This window comes from Notothenia rossii (genome assembly GCF_949606895.1).
Source record: "Notothenia rossii genome assembly, chromosome: 8".
Classification (NCBI taxonomy): Eukaryota; Metazoa; Chordata; class Actinopteri; order Perciformes; family Nototheniidae; genus Notothenia; species Notothenia rossii.
This window is the reverse complement of record NC_136906.1, coordinates 70,557,162-70,564,862: the sequence shown is the minus strand read 5'-3', so window position 1 is coordinate 70,564,862 and position 7,701 is coordinate 70,557,162.

The following is a 7,701-nucleotide window of genomic DNA, read 5'->3' as shown; positions in this document are numbered from 1 at the left end:
ATATTAGCAATTAAACAATATCTTCCATTTCTTTTCACACAATACGTCCCCTTGCAGTATCAACACTAATTCGGCTGACTTTTATATTTGATCCAATTGTTAGATAGGCTATATTTACACCATAATGGGGCACAGCTGATAGAAAGGGATTTTTTTGTAGTTTTTAAAGATATTATTTACTGAGCTACGTTTCCAACTCCTCATGCAGTTGACTGTTACAGGTCTATACAGGTTCATGGTACAATGCATAAGCTTCAAATCGAGAGACTGAAACTGTATTTTCCTTTATCGATCTGTTTTAATTTCACAATAAAGTTAATAGTCATATTATGTTTGATATAATTATGTTTTATTAACTACACAACTGGTTTTTTAACCCGCACCGCCTAGTGGTTAAAGCACGTTATTGAATTTTGTTGTTGAATGAGTTTTATTTGATGAAAACATTTAAATATTAAGAGTAGCCTACATACAAAATTGGGGGAAATTAGAAGGCATGATAGAAATATAGAATAGAAAATATCAAGAAGATACTGTAGTGATCTCTACGATAAAACAGTTTAGTGCAGGTCGTCCAAAGATATTAACAGGAGGATGTGCAAAACAGACAAACTAATAAGGCTTTATTTAAACATTAAAGAATACTTTAAGTTAAGATCTTCTTTTGAATAAGAAAAAAACGTTGGGGTTATCCTTATCCGTTATCCGTACTTAACGTCCAATACATTGCATAATTTATTTTGGCACTTGACAATCACCTTCCCTGAATTTGACTCGGGTGTAATTAAAGTCTGATTTAAGGGTTGTTTATATTTCACATCATTAATCAGAATCTGCAAAGTAACTAAAATAAATGTAGTGGAGTAAAAATACCAGGTTAACCTCTGGATTTTAGTGGAATAGAACAAAGTAGTTTGCTGCTGTAACAAAAAAAATGTCCAACTTGGGATCAATAAAGTATATCTTATCTTATCTTGAGATGATCGATGGCTACTGCCATATTTGCAAATTTCCCTCTGAACCATGACAAGTGCATGTTTCAGGCTTATCAATGAACAACAGGAGGGGTCACAGACATAAGACCAGCTGTTAAATAAAGCTCTTCTGACCTTAGGTGTCATGTGGGTATATTAATTCACCCATTTATTAGTTATATTTTTTTAATTTGATAACACCACTGTGTTTCGTATCCCCTAAACCTCCAGGGTGTGTAGTTCTGGGGGGGAGCTGTTGACGCTCAGCGTAACCTTGTTACACTGCCACTCCAACATCCAATCACAGGGCTTGATGACTAATCACGGGGTTTGTAAAGCAAGGCGGATGTTTTAGTCCCAAACGATAGCTGAGGATTCTGGGTAGTGTAGTGTCTTCGGAAACTGTAGTGTCTTAACTCTGTAGTGTCTTTGTTTCTCTGAATCGAAGGTTAAAAACACAAAAAGCATTGTACATAATTTAAACCAATCAATATTGTGTAATTAACAAGGATAAACTGATGTTTTTTAGTGGATGAGTAATGCAGATTTCACTGTAATCGTTTGACAGTGAACTTAATATATCCGTTTTTTTATGAGAACTTTGAGACCGGAAAAACAGTTTTCACCCACGCTAACTTTACATGGAAGTTATCCTGGCGAGACCTCAAATCATCATCGTAATATCTATCAAACTATAGATCCTACACATCGACTGGAAGTGGATTCTAATGATACGTTCACACCGGACCCGATGCAACGTTTGGGGGCGGCGCGATTACATGTAAAGTCAATGCAGAGACACGATCAGACGCGAATTCGCTCCGACGGCGCGCATGAAGCGGTGGACGCGGCGCGAATCACACGATTGAAGGGGGCCACGTCAAACGCGAGTTACATTTTTTCAACTAGAGCGTCAAATTCACGTTATGCGTTCTCGCGGAAGCCAATCAGAGGTGAGGATCTCAGCCTGCCGTCACTGACGTTCAACCAGAAAACATCAGCCATTAGCTGTTAGCAGTTAGCGCACAGAGAACACAGCTCCTCATATCTGTTCAGAAACTGTACAGAAGTTAAACAAGTACAAACCACAGACTGTCTGTGTCATGGTGAATTCAGTCGCTGGTTTATTTATGTCTGTAGGCCGTTGTTATGAGTGTGGAATGAACATATACAACGTTAGCTTAGCCTGGTCGACCCAATCTCCATTCAAAAAACAAGCATTTTAAAAGTTTTTTCGCCTGCCGTCTTGTCTGCAGACTTGTCAAGCATTAATTCATGGTTTTTACGAACCGGTATCAGTATGTTGTTACGTCGGCATCATTTAGAAACGTGTATTACAATTTAGTCACGGTAAAATATGTTCATTTTGTTGTAGTTGTAGCTCCCGAGCCAGCGCGTCTTGCTTGAATGATGCGAGTAAACACAGCTGGCAGCCGCCGTGGAACTCGAGCGACTAGAGCGATGCGATAGGAGTGTTTAGAGCGAAGCGAATATTCGCATCGCGTCCGGTGGGAACGTAGCATAAGAGTACAACATACACTTCTCGCCAGAAATCAAATCGAAAAGCATTTTAATGGCCAAACTATTCCACAATTTAGGATTTTTTTGTGAATAAACGTCCCTCCGGAGCGTTTGCAAAGAACGGGCCGGGAGCATGTTGTTTCTTACACGACCACTAGAGCATCTCTAGTGGTCGTGTAAGAAACAACATACACTTTAAAACGTGTCTCTGGGTCGTAATAAGGGCTTGAAAAATTGGCCTATATGGTCATTTTTTGTAAGAGGAAAGGCTGCAAACAATGGTTGAGAAACAAACAGACGTGCAATCACCGCTAAATGCACTTTAATACAGGGGTATCTCCTCTTGCACTTTACAGTAGGTAGCTCTTGTATCTCCTCTTGCACTTTATGTATTGTTGCTGCTATATTGTATTGCCATGTCATACAGTAAATAGAGCTCTTGCTCTTTTGCACTTTTTGCATTCCTTGTATTTGTTTTTGCTACGTGTGTAAATGTCATTTTCTTAAATGTTTTATGTGAGGGACGGATGGAAAGTAGCTCAAAGCTAAATCCGGCATATTTACGCTTGGTACATTTATTGTGTTAAGTGTTCATTAATAATGTGCTTTGTCCCGACCAAATAAACGATTAAATAAATAATATAAATTATCAGAACACAAAAGAATAGATTCATTTATTATGTATTGGTATTCTCTCAATGATCAAGTTATTATTTATTGTCATTTTGCAACACAGGGTTGTGCAAGAAAGCACAATTATTGTCCCATTTTGCTACTTTAAAAAAAAGGTCAGGAATCTAACTGTCTAAGAAAATGTAGTGTGATAGTACGACAGTGGACACTTCTGTATCCTTTATCAGATAGTGGCAGGGTGTATGGTCTTTGGCTGGGATAGGGATTGTTCTTTAATTTTATTTAGACTCTTCACAGTCACCTCTTATCCCGAACACACATAGGTACCAATGCAGTCCTGTTCTGCATATCCAATTCATATCCAAGTTTTTTACTGTTTCCAGTCAGGAAACTAATATATTGCTCATCTGTAAAAGTCATCAAACAATTAGCTCGGGTATTTTGACTTCTTAAGTTTCCTTAAGAAATAAAGCTTTTTTTTGTTTTATTCACCAGGATGGAGATATGTGATGACCATGTCAGGATGTTTGTCATGCTGTTTCAGGAACATAAATCTGTTCATTTTTCTCTACCTCAGCTGCAAAGATGTAGACAGGGTTTTGTGTCTCCAGCTCCTTCTATTTAACATACAACAATACGTTGTTCTCTGAGCACTCCCCTTAAAGATTGTCCATTTCCCCTTTATATGTAGTCCTAGCGTGGTTTGAAATCTGGCCAATGATGATCTGTCCTATGTAAACTCCACAATGGAGTTCTCTTCATGTAATTGGTGCACAACATGAACAGTAGGGGACTGAGCACACAGCCTGGGGGAGCTCCGGGGTTTAGCAGAGTGAGCACAGTGACCATGAATCTCGACTGCCTGAGGTCTATTAATGAGGAAGTCCAATATGAAGATGCACAGTGTGGTACTCAAGCCCATGGTGCTACTTCCGGCGCCGTCTCGGGCTACGTGCTAGAGTTGCTCCTCGTAGTTTTTGTCTTTTTTCTATTTTTAGCTATATATGTATTTACTTTCTCTAGCTCTTATACTTATTTATAGTAACGTTTTATATTTGACATTTAGTATTTTACTTGAATGTGCAATATGACTTGTCACCAAATGACTTGTCACTGTCACAGGCTGCTACCTATTCTCTACTGGGGCACTGTAATACGTTACTCTAAAACTTTGTATATTGAGCTATTGTATATTGCAAACTTTTATTAAGATGTATCTGTATTGTAATTTTGGAGCAACCTGGCAAAAATAATTTCCTTCGGGATTAATAAAGTTCTATCTAATCTAATCTAAATTTGCCATTCAGTGTAATAGGGGAGATGGGGTTGAATCTTGAGTTGAAACCAACTTCCTTTGTAGGTGTTGTTAGTTTCTAGATGTGTGAGTGGAAAGCAGTAGGAGACGGCATGTTGTTTGGATATGTTGGAGTTACAGTATATGCAAACTGGTGAGGGTCCATTCTGGCAGAGATGTTGTTTTTGAAAGCACTTCATAAAATCCGAATAAGTGCCAAAGGGCAGTAGTCTTTTATCACGTGTTCTTAGTACACAGCCAGGCATGGTGGGGGATAGTTTTAGGCCTGGCTGCTATCAGGAAAGATTATCTCACACATTATGTTTTTTGACATGGTTATGATTCTATCCATTTACTTTATATGTAATTAGGCTGGGTAAAAAAAGTATCTTCTGCTTGTCCCGGGAAAAAAGGATTATAAGGCCACTTTGGGGGAGCAACGTTACATTGACTTATTATCAACTTTTTGAGAAAATATGGGAAACTTATTGGCTACCTATTAACAAATGCATAAAGATAGGGAGCAACATTTGTTTGGAGACATGTTTCTGGCCACCTAGTATACTCTAAAAATAAATGTAACTTTTTGAACATATTGAAATTTGCCTTTTTTTAATGCTGCAATCAAGTTAAACCTTGAATTCAGTATCACATGTTCCCTAAATATTGACAGAGAATCATAGAGGGGAGCATTGCCCCTCTCTGTGTTTAATGTAAAGACGCTTAGATCAATATTTGAGGAGTACGTGGGGCTTTTACAGCTGCTGTTATTGCATGTCACCCAATCATCTAACTGTATGTGAGATGGAGGATGGACCGAGGGTCAACACTTTTTTTGTATGAAGAACTTTTACTCTATTTGGCAACATGTCTAGACTTGAATTTAGGTATCTAATCTTTATTTACATCAGCACAGTTGAAACCCTGTCATCCAATACAACTGTCAGATGCCACTGTATATAGTCAAGTAACTAGAAAAATAGTACATTGAGTAATATTTGTCTCTGAAGTTATTGTAATTGTCTTGTGAAAACACAGTATGGACATTGACCTGCTCACTGTAAGTTAAGATAAACTTAGACTAAAGGATAATAGGTTTCCACGTTACAACTATTTTTCTTGAGTGCTTTCACATGCCAGTGAAAAATGTGGTTAAAAAATGTAATTCCTGTACTCATGAAAGGGGTTAGGCTGTGTTCCAATCTTTCTCATTGTAAAATAATTATATGATTATAATCGCCCAAATTCAATTATAGATTGAGTTTATAAAACTAATTGTCATTAGGCCAAAAGGTGATTCTAAGTTTTTTATTGTGTTTTACTTCACAGTAACTAGAACTTTGTCTCTTTTATTTACTCTGTGTGGTAAATAAATTAGCAGCATTAAACATATTCATGCCATGTTTTTGAATTGATTAATTATTATCATTTATAATCTTCTTTTAGTTTGCACAACAACAATATCATTTTTAGATACAGTGTATAAAATCCTGTATTTGTGTGTATGTTGTTGTACTAGTGTTTATGTGTTTTAGTTAGCGTAAACACATGTGTGAATCCAAAAGTGATACTACTTGTGGGAACATATTGTCCCATTAAAACAAACTGCAAGGAGAAATTACACAACATGACACCACTACATCCAAATACAGAATACTCGTTAGTAATTGGCTAAAAGGGACTGTGCCGTGAACACCCCTAAGTAGCAGACCTGTGTGTCCAATAAAGTTTCCCCATCAGCTGAGCTCAAGCTTTACAACAGACCTATCAGCAACTCTACAGCAGAGTGGGGGCTGTCAGTGGCCTCTAGTGGATCATTATGTTTCTGCAGAACAGCACATCAATGTTACCCCTCCATAAATTAATCCTACATAACTACAAATGCCCATTTGCAATCGGAGCAGTCATTATTTCCTGCTTTATTGTCCTTGAGAAAGACTTAAATGAAATCCTCACTCAATGTTAACCTTTTTCCTGGATTATATCATCAACTTGCATTATATCATCAATTAGCATCTATGTATGTGATGTCAAAAGTCCTAGAATTCAGTCTATTTGTAACAAATAAGAATTACTATTTGATTTAACATACGTTATGTGTTACTGGTCAACTATCCGTTATTCCAGCACTCTCTTGGTGAGTTTTTTAATAAGTAAAGGAGAAAATAAATTTGACAATGGTATCTCTTTTTGAATAGTCTAAAAAATATTTTTAAAAAATGAAAAAACAATTAACTCAAGGTCCACTTATTAGTTTAAAGTTTAAACCATCATGAGAGTTTGTTCAGCAGTGAGATGATTTTTGTCGATACTTAGTATGTTCAATTATCAAATGCGTATTACTAGGATTCAATGTTTAACATGATGGTTAATGGATGCCACTGGTTGTAATAATCATTGTTAATTAACATTTCAGTCCATCTATTAGATTTTACAGAGATTTCAACTCTATTGTCATTCTTAAGAACAAAACCTAAAAGCTAGTTTTCATGGACCTTGAGTCAAGTTTTTATTTTATATTGTAGGCTAATTATCTTAGATTGCCCTTAATGTGGCTCTTGGGTAACCTTTTAAATGGTTTGTGATGTAGTGGCTGCATGCTAAGCTATTTGTTATATTTGTATTTGGCAAATTGACAGTCAATGTATTAGAGAGAGATCCTTATTTTTGAAGGATGTTGAAACAATGCTTTTCATCCGCTTTACTCCAGCAGCGGCAGGCTTGTGACAGTGTTGAGTTACAAGTTGGCAATAGCAACAAAAGCAACCTTAGACTACTTTATCACTGCTTCAAACCCCCCACCTAGTCTGTATTGTACTCACTCTTAGGTAGAGATAAACACTCAATGTGCTAGAAATATGTGTCAGGCTTCAGGAAGACACACACACAGACACACACACACAGACACACACACACACACACACACACACACACACACACACACACACTCACACACACACACACACACACACACACACGTCACACACACACACACACACACACACACACACACACACACACACACACACAAGTTAATTATTTATCCACTTACTGAAATGCTGATATACACACCGCCCTGCTTGCAGTGTCACTATAGCCTGAGGTTACTGTCATAGGTACTGATGGAAAAGTGTACATCTTCAGAGGATCTGAGAGATGAATCATACAGGGGAACATTTGAATTAGGTTATACCTTATTCATTATATAATATATACATTATGATATACCACTTTTTAGCTCAGCGTGTACCACATGGTTCTTTAATAAATACAGGGTTT